Raw genomic sequence first — 13,886 nt, forward strand, 5'->3', positions numbered from 1 at the left:
TAGGGAGGGGTAGGTAGCTTCTGCAGTCTCCGCCGTTTCAGGGGAGTCCACAGAGCTCAAGTCCTTTAGGAGATACATCCCCATTCAATGTTTCAGCAGTCCATATTTTCTAGCCAGAGCCCCAAACTTAGCATAACAGACTTGCCTTGGCTGAGTATTCAATAGTCTTTGACGTTTGACTATCCTGAATTTGTTCCACAGCTGTGTCTATTCTCTTACTGCAGGAGATGAGTCTCTTTGTAAGCTGTCAGAAGGGTCCTTTGGCTCTCGTGCTTAGTTTTTAAATGTTAACTGCCTTCAGTTTTTCATTATCTCTTCATATCCCTTCATAATAACCAGACAATTCCATTGTCCTTTTATGCATCATTCGCTCCCAAGCTCCTGTGTCACGGCACTGGCCGGAGAAGTCTCCACCAGAATCCTTTCCTGAGTTACCACTGGCCAAAGTTTAGTGACTAGGCTGCCATCTTGTGCCATCTTGTGCCATCAATCCTGCTGGGGCACGCGGTCATCACTGGGCAGTGAGTATCCTAGTCGCAAAAGTCCATCTCATTATGGGCTGTCTTGGACCACCCCTAGTATTAACTGAGTTTGGATCCTCTGGGAAGATGGTATCAAGCCCAAGTTGTCAGTGCAACAGATTCATGGGAGTAACGCTGTGAAATATAAAAAGGAAAGAAAATAGGAATAGGCAGGAAAGGAGAAAAAGAAGGAAGATGGATTAAGTAGGAAGAGCTAAATCTCAGCCAACTCCATGAAGAGTTCCGGCGTAAAGACAGCTGGTAGAGAGGTTCTATGTTTTGCACATTACCAGCCCCTCGTACACCTGCCACACTCAGCTATCGGCTTGGGGCTACTAGGGAGAGTATGGCCCATCCCGGAGGTGCTGTGGCTGGAGGCTGTCAGCTAATGGCCCTCCTCATGCTGACTGGCAAGTTCTTTCTCAAAGGCAGATCTAGGTGGTGCTCATCTTTGGCTGCCATCCCACATCAGTTATTTACATATAAACCAGATATGGTAGGTTAATAATGATTCTCAAAGATATGTCTACTTCCTAATCCCTGGAACTTGAGAAATGCCTGATTTGTAAATAAGAGTCTTTGCAGATATGATTGAGTTAAGGATCTTGAGATAAGATTATCAGGGTGCATCCCAAATGCCACCATACGTGTCCTTATTAAAAGAGGCAGAGGGAGACCACACACAGGCACACACACACGCACGCACACATGTATGCCAAAAGCATTGTGAAGACAGAGGCAGAGATAGGAGTAATGTGGCCAAGGAATGCCAGCAGCCCCCAAAACTGGAGAAAAGGAGGGACGGATTCTTTCCCAGAAGTTCCAGAGGGAGTGCAGCCCTCCTGACACCTTGATTTCAGACTTTTGGTCTCCAGAACTGTGAGAAAATAAATTTCTGTTGTTTTAAGTCACAAGTCACAAGTTTATGTTTGGTTGTTAATAGCCATAGGAAATTAATACACCAGGTTTGTAATTTCTATTCTAATGTTTTTTTTAAATTGAGATATAATTCACATGACATAAAATTCTCCCTTTAAAAATGTATAATTGATTTTCTAGAATAGTCACAAAGTTGTGCAAGCTTTACCACTAATTCCAGAATGTTTCATCACCCCCAAAAGGAACCCATACCTGTTAGCAGCAACTCCCCATTTCCCCTTCCCCTGGTCCCTGACAATCATTAATCTACTTTATATCTCTGTGGATATACCTGTTCTGAAACTTGCATATCAACGGAATCGTACAAATGTGACCTTTTGGTCTGGCTTCTCTCACTTAACATAATGCTTTCAAGGTTCATCCATGTTATAGCATGAATCAGTACCTCATTCCTTTTTATGGCCAAATAATATCTATTCTTTTTTTATTTTTTATTATTATTATTTTTTTAAGATTTTATTTATTTATTTGAGAGAGAAAGCACATGAGAGGGGGGAGGGTCAGAGGGAGAAGCAGACTCCCTGCCGAGCAGGGAGCCCGATGCGGGACTCGATCCCGGGACTCCGGGATCATGACCTGAGCCGAAGGCAGCTCCCTAACCAACTGAGCCACCCAGGTGCCCCACTATTCTTTTTTTAAAAAAATATTTTATTTATGTATTTGAGAGAGAAAGAACACATGAGCGGGGTTGGGGGCAGAGGGAGAAGGAGAAGCAGACTCCCTGCTGAGCAGGGAGCCCAACTCGGGGCTCTATCCCAGGACCCTAAGATCATGACCTATGCCAAAGGCAGACACTTAACAAACTGAGGCACGCAGGTGCCCCAACATTCCATTCTCTGGATGTACCACATTTTGTTTACCTATTCATCAGTGATGGACGTGTGGGCACTATTTCTTGAAATAAAATTTCTATAGTAGAATTTTTTCTATTAGAACTTATGTTATCCAGGGGCACCTGGGTGACTCAGTCGGCTAAGCATTTGTCTTCCGCTCAGACTGTGACTATTCTATTCATGATCTGGAGCCTGCTTTTCTCTCCCCTGCCCGCCCGCCGCCCCCCCCGACTCCTTCTCACTCTCTCTCTCAACTAACTAAATAAATAAAGCCTTTAAAAATTAAAAACAAAACAAAACAAAACAAAACTTCTGTTACCCAGGTGTCAGTTTAAATCATCCTTCTTAATATTTTGAGTAAATTCCTATTCCAGATCTGAGAATCCTCAATATTTCTACAGATCCCTAAGTAGAGGGAGTGAGAAAGGCTTACATTTTCGGTCACCTCCGGCTCCTGTGTCCTGTATTGACTGGATTCTTGTTCTTTGTTCTGAATACTGAGGGGGATGCTTCATGTCTGTATTGATGTGATGCCGGTTTTGAAACTGCCTTTTCCTCAATATCAGTTCTGATTTGAGTTGCCAGTGACAACAAGCCGACTCCAGCTTAAGCAAAATAAGGACTGTAGTATCTTGGGCAGTGATTTTCAAACTTTTTGGACTCAGGACCTCTTTATATTCTTAAAAATTATTGAGGATCCCAAGGAGCTTTTTTTTTTTACATGGGTTATATCTATTGAGATTTACTGCATTAGAAATTAAAACTAAGAGAATTTAAAAATATTTGCATAATAATTCAATTAAAAATAGCAAAAACGATTTGACTACATGCTAACATAAACAACACGTTTTTAATGAAATATAACTATATTTCCCCCCACAAAAAAAATAGTGACAAGAGTGGCATTGTTTTATGATTTTTAAAATCTTCTTAGTGTTTGATTTAATAGAAGACACTTGGATTTTCATGTCTCCGTCTGCATTCAATCTGTGGCTTTGGTTGAATTATGAAGAAAATTGGTTCTCACAGAGATATAAATTGGAACAAAGAGGACTATTTTAATAGCATTGTCCTGTAATTGTGAATATTCGTCTTTGAAATTATACCAAAACATGACAAGTGGTAGTTTCTTAAAGGATAGTTGCAGTGTGGAATCTAAAACCATACCAACAATCTTTTTACGGTTTGCTACATTAAAATCCATTGATCTGTCTTGCACTTTGAATGGATCTTTTACCCATGTGTGATTTTGTAACACCATGCATTGGTGTGGAAAATACCATTTCACTGAGTTATGCAGATCTCCCAAATGTTGACACATCTCATTATACCGTATCAAAAAATCACATTTGCTTATATTACTACCAGTTTCATCAGAAAAGTCTTTAAATATTGGTAAGCTATTAAGCTCACGGTGTTGGATACAGATTTCTAAAATTCTAATTTTCACTTGAAAGCTTGCATTTCATCATTGGCAACAATATTGTCAGTTGTTTTCCTTGAAGTTAAAGGCTCACTTTATTTTCAGTAAAATGTCTGCCAAATATCCAAGTCTGAATAAGCATACTTTGCCTGTCAGTTGTTCTTTCAAATAAAATGGTATCACATGAAAAAGCAGCCAGTCCAGTTTGTAAATCAACTGCTAATAAATGCTCTTCCTGGAGGCAACTCTTTTACTTTAATATACAGTAGTTCTTTTCTTTTTTTTGAGAGAGTATGGATTTTATTATTAAAATATTTTTTATAATGAAAAAATCTTATTGAAGTATAGTTGACATACAGTGTTCATTTCAGTCACTATGTTGTATAGTGACTCAACAATTCTATACATTGCGTAATGCTCATGTTGGCAACTACCATCTGTCACCATGCAAAGTTATTACGGTATTACTGACTATATTCCCTATGTTGTACTTTTCATCCCCATGACTTATTTATTTTATATCTGGAATTTTGTACCTCTTAATTCCCTTCACCTGCTTCTTTGCCCATTTACAACACCCCCCTCCAGCAACCACCAGTTCGTTCTCAGTATACTATAGTTCTTTATGTGTACTTCTCATTTCATCTTATAGAATATTTAAAAGGCATGTTCTCAACCATCCAGATTTATTTATTTTTAAAAATATCTCAGTGGCATGCTTTTTTTTTTTTAAAGATTGTATTTATTGATTTGACAGAGAGAGAGAGAGGGAGAGCACGAGCGGGGGGAGTGGCAGAGGGAGAAGCAGGCTCCCGGGCTAAGTAGGGAGCCTAAGCAGGGGCTGAGCTGAAGGCAGACGCTTAACCGACTGAGCCACCCAGGCGCCCCTCAACCATCCAGATTTAATAAAAATAAAAAATAAATAAAATAATAATTTTTACTGATTCATCGAGAGCATTCTTAAGTGAAACTGTTTTTGTGTTTATTTCTTTTCAGTAAGTGCATTTTGGTAAAGAATATAATGGCTGCTAGCACAGGTTGGTGCCACTACCATGACATATACTTCAGTGCCAATGGTCTCCTTCACTACTGTTTTGTGCTAGCAATAGACATGTTGGCAAGGTGGGTCAAAATCCTCAGATAATGCCTTATTAATAGTGTGAAATTGATTTTCTCTCTCATCAGCCCCTGAAAGGGTCTCCTGGATCTCCGGTGGTCCACGGGTCATGTTACTGCTGCCTTAGGATAGCTTTCTTCCCTGAGCCACTCATAGGGGCTGGATGTGCTCATCATCTTAGCCGGGGAGGCTGACAATAGAGGTGAGAGGACTGTAAACGTCACAATTTTGCACTGAAGTTTGGCCAGATACAAAGGAGTTTTGACCTGTTTAATCCACCAACTATCTATTTTTAATCATCTGGCTCATTTGCTTATTTATTTCTATCACGTGGTCATATGGTTTATATTATAAGCTACAGCAGTGAAATCGTGGATAAAATTGTTATAAATATTTCATAGTTGGTATGAAATAGATTGATGAGATAAAGATAATCTTTCAGCGTGGCAAGTAAAGCTGTTCAGCTTCTATAGGTTCTAGATGGTCTAAGGATATAAAGTCTCTTATAAAAGGGGCGCCTGGGTGGCTCAGTCGGTTAAGCATCTGACTCTTGATTTCAGCTCAGGTCATGATCTCAGCGTCGTGAGATTGAGCCCTGCATTGCACTCAGCCCTGAGTGTGCAGCCTGCTTAAGATTCTCTTTCTCCCTCCACCCTTCCCCTGCTCAAGGGTGCCTCTCTCTCTCAAAAATAAATAAATAAATAAATAAATAAATAAATAAATAAATAAATAAATAAAACGGCTTTGATTTAAAAAATGAAAGTCTCTTATAAGAATAAAGAACAAGGGCAATATCAATTTTGCTATCTCATGTTTGCCAAATCCATTTTGATGTCCCAAATTTAATAATATCATTATACCAGAATCTAAAAGCATGGCATTTCAATATGAATTCTGTTTTTGTGAATTCCTGTTCAGAATGGATAACATTTCTGGTAAGTAACTTCACAGAAGTTCCTGTATTTTTTTAAGCATATGTTTTAATTCAGGCCAGTTTCAGTTTAAGCATCAACAAGATCAAAAAAGCTGTTATGTGGGTGGGGAGTTTCACATAAAGATATTTATTATGGTCATGAGGAGATATAAAAAGAGAATTTCAGTATGTCTTTAAATGATCTGAAAAGATATGCTTTATTCTAGTAGTAGCCAGTGAGAAAAAATAGAAATTCACAGATAATACTACCTTAAGGGAATCAAGATGCGATATACAGTTGCCTTGAGCGAGAAATTGGAAGGTTTGACCAAAAATTGCTAGACTTTCTTCTAGATAAAAGACTCTGATCCTAAGAATTTAAAATCTCCTTGTCAGGGTACTTGTCTGAAATAGTGACCCTCAAAATGGTGATATAGCTCATTCATTCTGGCAACACTTTTATTTTTTTAATTGAGGACCTGTTGTATTTTAGTGTACTTAATCGGATGGAAAATTATGAATATATGTCAAAGCTGAGTGTTGGCATTAACCAAATACCTAACAATAGTTCAGCAATATGATATGATACGGGAAAATGGAAACGTGGTACAAGGTTGAATGCATACATATGGCCCTCCACTCCCTATTTGTTTATTTTCATTCCGACTATACTGCACTTTATCCTTTTGTTAGTTTTTCACCTTTTGAGTGGGTCTCAGGTGTAACACATCTCCCTCATTCCCGCTTCATTTATTTAGTCAGCCAATATTTATTGGTCATTTCTTGTGTGCTAGGCTCTCTGCCAAGCACTAAGGATACAACCATGAGCAAGGCAAACAGGATCATTTGGCACTTGCAATCTAGTTGAGGAGACAAAAATGAGACAAATAATTGCATAACTAATGACAGTTATGGTAAGTGTTACAGAGATTAAAATAGAAGGGCCGTGAAAAAGAAAAGGTACAGCAGTAGATACGCCCTGGTCTTGTGGATGGAGACTTATATTCCGCCTCGAGTACAGGTCAGGCAGCCAGTCACCGGGATGATGACTAATTGTGCAATCCCATGAGGCAGACGACATATGTTAGGGTGACCACCTGTCTAGGTTTACCTGGAACTGAGGGGTTTCCTGGGATGTGGGACTGTTAGCGCTGGGACTGGGGAAGTCCCGATAGCTTGATCACCCTAAACTACCCCCCATCTCAGCACATTTTCTGTCCAGATAAAGGCCAGTGCCTCCTTTGGGTCTGATGAACCTTAAAGAAGTGCTTGGTGGTGATACAGATTTTCTCCTCCTTGCCATCTCAAGGGGATGGAATATAAAGGGATGGGTTGTAAACTGTATGAACTTGGTCACAGCAGGTGAGTCCTGAGGGCAGGTCTCTACCATCGAAGAAGCTTGTTCTGTGTGGCTCGGGGGATTTTCAGTGGCCACGAGCTCAGTAAGACTTCAATTACAGGGGGAGGTGTGGTTAAGTGGCTTTACTATGGTTACAGAGCTAGTTGAGAGAATAGGTGATGCAGGTCTGGTTTCCATGGAAACAGACTCTGAGCTGAAATTTCTGTTGCTGATGGGTGATTCATTAGAGCTTGCTCTTGGGAGTGAGGAAGCCAGGGCAGAGAAATGTGGAACAGTGATGCATCTGACTCACAGGCGAGCCTTAGCCAGGAAAGTGTAAAGCTGGGATGGACTTTCAGAGATATGTGGATTGTATGTAGGAGGAAGCATAGCCTTTTAGCTGAGGGCACTTTTCTGCATTCAGCGGAGGCAGAGAGTACTTAGTCCCGAAGCGGAGATCTGGGCTCCACAGGGACAAGCATACCAGGCCTTTGGGTTTCAGTTCAGTGTTTCCATGACACCATGTGTCACCACTTATCAAGAATTGCGCATAGACATCTTTAGGCTCTTGATTTAGTGTGTCATTAAATAAACTTCCTGGCTCCAGAAAGATGCTGATCAATAATGTAAAATCAGAAGGTTGTTAATAATGAATGAATCTGCAGATGCAAATGGGATATAATTATGGCCTAGTGCTTTCGCTGAAGAGACACTGATTATTTCAGGTGGAAGCTGATTTTGTTTGGTGATGGTTGTTGTTGTTTTTTAAGTAGGCTCCATGCCCAGCGTGGAGCCCCACAAGGGTCTTGAACTCACGACCCTGAGATCAAGACCTGAGCTGAGATCAAGAGTCGGATGCTCGCTCAACTGACTGAGCCACCCAGGAGCCCCGAAGCTGGTTTTTATTTTTTATTTTTTTTAAAGATTTTATTTATTTGAAAGAGAGAGAGAGAGAGAGACAGAGCATGAGTGGGGGGAGGAGGCAGAGGGAGAGGGAGAAGCAGGCTCCCTGCTGAGCAAGGAGCCTGATGCGGAACTCGATCCCAGGACTGTGGGATCACGACCTGAGCTGAAGGCAGACGCTTAGCCAACTGAGCCACCCGGGCGCCCCTAGTTTTTAAAATATAAACTGTGACATGCCCATGAGCAAAGAATCAGATATTTTTATAATGCCAGCATTTGTTAAGGTCCCACAAACATGGGGGATGACAATTCCTTGCTGGCTTAGCAAATATTCTGTGGCCTTCTAAGAAATTTCAACACAAAGCTAACAGAAGGAGTTGAGAAACTGTGTCTAAAAACATAATTTTTAAAGATTCACATCAATTCTTTTTTTGAGTGATGTCTGTGAAGTCAAGTTTTGAGATTTTGATTGATTCAATGTTGGGCTTTTCTTAAATATCGATTTAGCATTATGTTAAAAAAAATACTGTTTCATTATATAAAATTAGAACATTTAGAGTTGAGTCTGTTACAAAGGAAAGATAGATAATTGCTTCTTTGCCTCTAAATTGGATATGGTGAAATTGCAGAAGAGCGGCCTTCAAACATAGCCGCACATTGCAATTGCCCGGGGAACACAAAATAAAACTTCAGGCCTCACCCTGGATGTTATGAATTAGAATCTTGATGTGAGCCCTATAGCTTGTAATTTGGCCAAGCTCCGAAAGTAATTCCTTTTCAGCTCTCCAGGCACCAGTCCAGTGTTCTGATTTACTTTTGGGAAGTGCTGGTGCAGAATACAGCTTCAGTGGTAGGCCTGGTATTGTTGGTAAAACAAAACTTTTTTTTGGGTAGTAAAATATACATACCATAAAATTTACCACTGGAACCAGTGTTAAGTGTTACAGCTCAGGAGCATCAAGTACCTTCACATTGTGCAGATGCCATCATCCCTCTCCAGAACTTTTTCATCTTCCCCAACTGAAACTTTGTACCCATTAAACAATAACTCCCCATTCTCTGCCACCCCCACCCCAGGCAACCACCATTCTATTTTCTGTCTCTGTGAATTTGGCTATTCTAGGTACCTCACATAACTGGAAGCATATCATATTTGTCTTTGTGTGACGGGCTTATTTCACTCAGCATAATGTCTTCAAGCTTCATCCATGCTTTAGCCTGTGTCAGAATTTCTTTCCTTTTTAAGACTAACTAATATTCCGTTGTATGTGTTTACCACATTTTATTTTATTTTAAGATTTTTAAAAATTTATTTGAGAGAGAGAGAGCATGGAGGAGGGGAGGAGCAGGGCAAGAGGGACGGACAAGCAGACTCCCCACTGAGCGTGAAGCCTGACGTGGGGCTCCATCCCAGGACCCTGAGATCCTGACCTGAGCCAAAATCAAGAGTCGGCCGCTTAACCGACTGAGCCACCCAAGCGCTCCTACCACAGTGTAGGCGGACGCTTCCCCTTTTTGGCTCTTGTGAATAATGCTGCTTGAACATGTCTGTTTGAGGCCCTGCTTTCAGTTCTTTTGGATCTATCCCCAGAGGTGGCAATGTTGGATCATATGGTAATTCCATGTTTAATTTATTTTTATTATTTTTTTTATTTTTCAAGGCTCTTTTATTATAATCCATCATAGTTTTCCATGCATTTTTTTATTATGTTATGTTAATCACCATACATTACATCATTAGTTTTTGGTGTAGTGTTCCATGATTCATTGTTTGCGTATAACACCCAGTGCTCCATTCAATACGTGCCCTCCTTAATACCCATCACCAGGCTAACCCATCCTACCCCCCTCCCCTCTAGAACCCTCAATTTGTTTCTCAGAGTCCACAGTCTCTCATGGTTCATCTCCCCCTCCGATTTCCCCCCTCATTTCTCCCTTCCTACTATCTTCTTGTCTATGTTTAATTTTTTGAGGAACCACAGTAACATTTTCCACAGCAATGGCATAATTTTACATTCACACTAGCAATGGGCAAGGGTTCTAATTTTCCCACATTCTCACTAACATGTGTTATTTTCTGTTGTTGTTTTTTAATAATAGTCATCCTAATGGATGCGAAGTGGTATCTCACTGTGGTTTTGGCTTATGTTTCCCTAATGATGTGTGATGTAGACCATCTTTTTGTGTGCTTATTAGCCATTTGTATATCTTCTTTGGAGAAACACCTATTCCAGTCCTTTGCCCATTTTTTCCCAGCTTTATTGAAGTATGATTGACATATGAAAACCATATATATTTAAGATGTACAGTGTGATGTTTTGAAATGCATATAATTGTGAAACGATCACCACAATCAAGCTAATGAACATATTCATCATTTCAAAGAGCGAACACTTTTTTCTTTTTGTGGTAAAAACACTCGAGATCTACTCTCATAGCAAATTTCAAGTATACATTACTATTAACTTTAATCATCATGCTATACATTAGATTCCCAGAACATATTTCTCTTTTGATTGAAACTTTGTACCCTTTGACCAACATCTCCCAATTACCCCCATCTTCTGGTCCCCTCCCATTACATTCTCTGTTACTATGAGTTTGACTTTTTTGGATTCCACATATAAGTAAGATCATGCAGCATTAGTCTTTCTGTGTCTGGCTATTTTACTTAGTATGTCCTTCAGGTTCATCCATGTTGTAGCAAATGGCAGGAGTCTTTCTTTTGCTTGGTTGAGTCTGTTTTTGAAGGAACTATTGAATTCTTCATTTCAGTCATTGTATTCTGCAGTTCTAAAATTTCTGGGTTTTGTTTGTTCTATTTCTTTGTCAAACCTCTTTGTTCATGCGTTGTTTTCTTAATTTCATTAGTTGTCTGTTCTTGTACACTACATTCACGAAACATTTTTATTTTTATTTATTTATTTTTTTAAAGATTTTATTTATTTATTTGAGACAGAGAGAATGAGAGAGAGAGAGAGCACATGAGAGGGGGGAGGGTCAGAGGCAGAAGCAGGCTCCCTGCCGAGCAGGGAGCCCGATGCGGGACTCGATCCAGGGACTCCAGGATCATGACCTGAGCCGAAGGCAGTCGCTTAACCAACTGAGCCACCCAGGCGCCCCTCACGAAACATTTTTAAGATTATTCTGAATTCTTTGTCAGTTCATAGATCTCTATTTCTTCATGGTCACCTATGGCAGCTTTTTAAATTCCTTTGGTGGTGTTACGTTCACCTGAATTTTTTGTGATCCTATATTCCTGACTTTGGTAGCTGTGCCTTCAAGTAAGCAGTCCCCTCTCCCAGACTTTACAGGTTATCTTTGGCAGAGACAGTCTGCACCAGTATGCTTAGCTTGTGGTTTCGGACAGGTCAGCTGGGAGCATCCTTGGGCAGGTGGGGTCTATTTTTGGGTGAGGCCACTGCCCGAGCTCTGAGGTGGAGGGTATGCTGCCGGCTGGGAATAGTTGGATAGGACTGCTGGCTTGGTTCCCTGCCCAAGTGCTGCTGCAGGAGGGGCTCTGAGGTTTCCTGGATTCTTGATCAGGCTCTGCTGGGAGGGACTGGGGACTATGTTTGGTGGGACTATGGATTAGCTCCATTGCCTGTGTAGGGCAGCAGAATGGGCCCCAAGGCTGGCACAATTTGGTTGGGGATATGAATGTGGCAGAACCGTGCCCCGAGTGCCCTGGGCCAGGCCAGGCCACTGGCTTTGCTCTGCAGACGGTCAGAGCTAGTGCGGGCTCTCTGCTCATGCGCCGCGGAAAGCGGAGCTGCGAGACAGGCTACACAGCTTCCCCAGGGCTCTGGGGGGGGCTTCCTGGTCAGATGCGGCTGAAGATGTACTCAGCAGTGGGCAAGGCTTTGAGTTAGTGTCTTGGCCTGGGCAGGGCCACAGAACACGTCCCAGAGCTGGTAGGGCTCATTGTTTGGGACCAACTTGGGGCCGCACTATGCACTAAGACCCCTGGCCAGATAGGGCTAACAGCTGGGCTCTGCAGAAGTGCAAACCTGTTGGCTGGGCTCTCTGCTGAAGTGTTGCTGGGCTATACAGCTTCCCAAGTGCTCTGGTCAGGCGTCCTGATGGGGCAGGGCTAGGGGGAAGGTACCATCAATAGTAGGGAGGTCTATGAATGAGCTCTTCTGCCTGGGCGGGGCAGCAGAACAGGATGTAAGGCCAGCAAGTCTTGTTGTTTGGGGGTATCGAATCAGGCAGAACTATACACTGAGTACCCTGGCCTCCTGTCTTTCCTCTGCAAATGGGCAATGCCCCTGGTTGGGATTTCTGTCTTTCCTCTGCAAATGGGCAATGCCCCTGGTTGGGATTTCTGTCTTTCCTCTGCAAATGGGCAATGTCTTTCCTCTGCAAATGGGCAATGCCCCTAGTTGGGATTTCTACTTGGGCACCATCATGAGTAGGAACTCAATCTGCTAAGATCTGAGAGCTAGTTGTAAGCCCTGTCCTACTTCTCCATCACAATCTGATCTTCAGTAGTCAAGACCCACTGATTTCCCCTCCAAAAGATCTTTGGGAGGCAAGACTCAAGTGGGCACCCGGGAAGAAACCCACAAGGCTGGGGAGCTAGATACTCACCTTGGACTCTCTTTTTCCTATTGAGGAAACGGCAGGCCCCAGGGCCCTCTTGGTGTGGTGCTGTGGCAACCTGAGATAGGGACAGTGTGGTCAGTGTGTAGCCACTCTTCTGACACTTTTGATGGAGTTCTTCATGGTTTCTGCAGTCCAAGCGTGCTTCAAGCTCACCCCCGGTTTCTGGGATTTTCACAATGCTGTCTTGTCAATGGATAGTTGTTAGTCGGTCTTCTTAATAGGTGACTGAAGTCAGGAGTGACCTATGTCACCATCTTGATGACTGCATTTTTCATTTAATTCATAGAACTCTTTAGCCCCCAAATTTCTCTTGGGTACTTTTTCATGATTTCTATCTCTGTTGAACTTTACATTTTGTTTATGAATTGTCTGCCTGTTTTTATTGAGTTCTTTATCTGTGTTCTCTTGTAGCTCGCTGAACTTCCTTAAAACAATTATTTTGAAATAGGGCGGGGGGGGGGGGAAAGATGGCGGGGGAGTAGGGGACCCTATTTCAACTGGTCCCCGGAATTGAGCTGGATATCTACCAGACCAGTCTGAGCACCCACGAAACCAGCCTAAGATGTAAAAAGATCTGGATCTCTACAAACAGAATATTGCAGGCGGTTGGTTTTGAGGTACAAAGCGGGGAGCCGTGATTCCGCGGGCAGATATCGGAGGATAAACGGCAGCGGGAGGGAGCCTGGCTGTGGGGATCCTACAGCGCCGGTGAGTGACAGCCTCGCGCGCTGCGGACGGGCACAGACTCGCAGACCAGTAGCGTCGGGAAAGGACTTTAGGGCAGCCCCCAGGGTGAAATATTTGACAGGTGATTTGTAGATTTCCATTTTTTTGGAGTCAGTGACTGGAAAATTATTGTATTTCTTTGGTGGTGTCATGTGTCCTTGATATTTTATGTTCCTTGAAATCTTGTGTTGCTATCTTCATAGTTGAAGAAATATTACTGACTGGCTTTGGGAGAGAGAAATACCCTCACCAGTCAGCTTGGCTAGGGAGTCTGAGGCTCTCTCAGACCCTTACTATGGATGTATCCACTCCATATTTCTTGTTCCCTCTTTGGGGAGAATTCTTAAGATTGTATACCTTCTGTCACTCCCACAAATCCAGGCTGGGTGCTGAGAGCTTCTCATTTCTTTTCCCTAGAGCAGTGCCCTTTATTGCTGAAGTTTGTTTGCCTTCTCTCAATCCTGCAGGTTTGGCTGGTTTTCTGCATGTGTTCATAAGCCATCTATAAATGTTCATTCTTGCTGTCCCTGGGGGTGCACGTGAGGAGCCAACCATGGCAGCAGG

The sequence above is a fragment of the Neomonachus schauinslandi genome, chromosome 3 (assembly GCF_002201575.2).
Source record: "Neomonachus schauinslandi chromosome 3, ASM220157v2, whole genome shotgun sequence".
Classification (NCBI taxonomy): domain Eukaryota; kingdom Metazoa; phylum Chordata; class Mammalia; order Carnivora; family Phocidae; genus Neomonachus; species Neomonachus schauinslandi.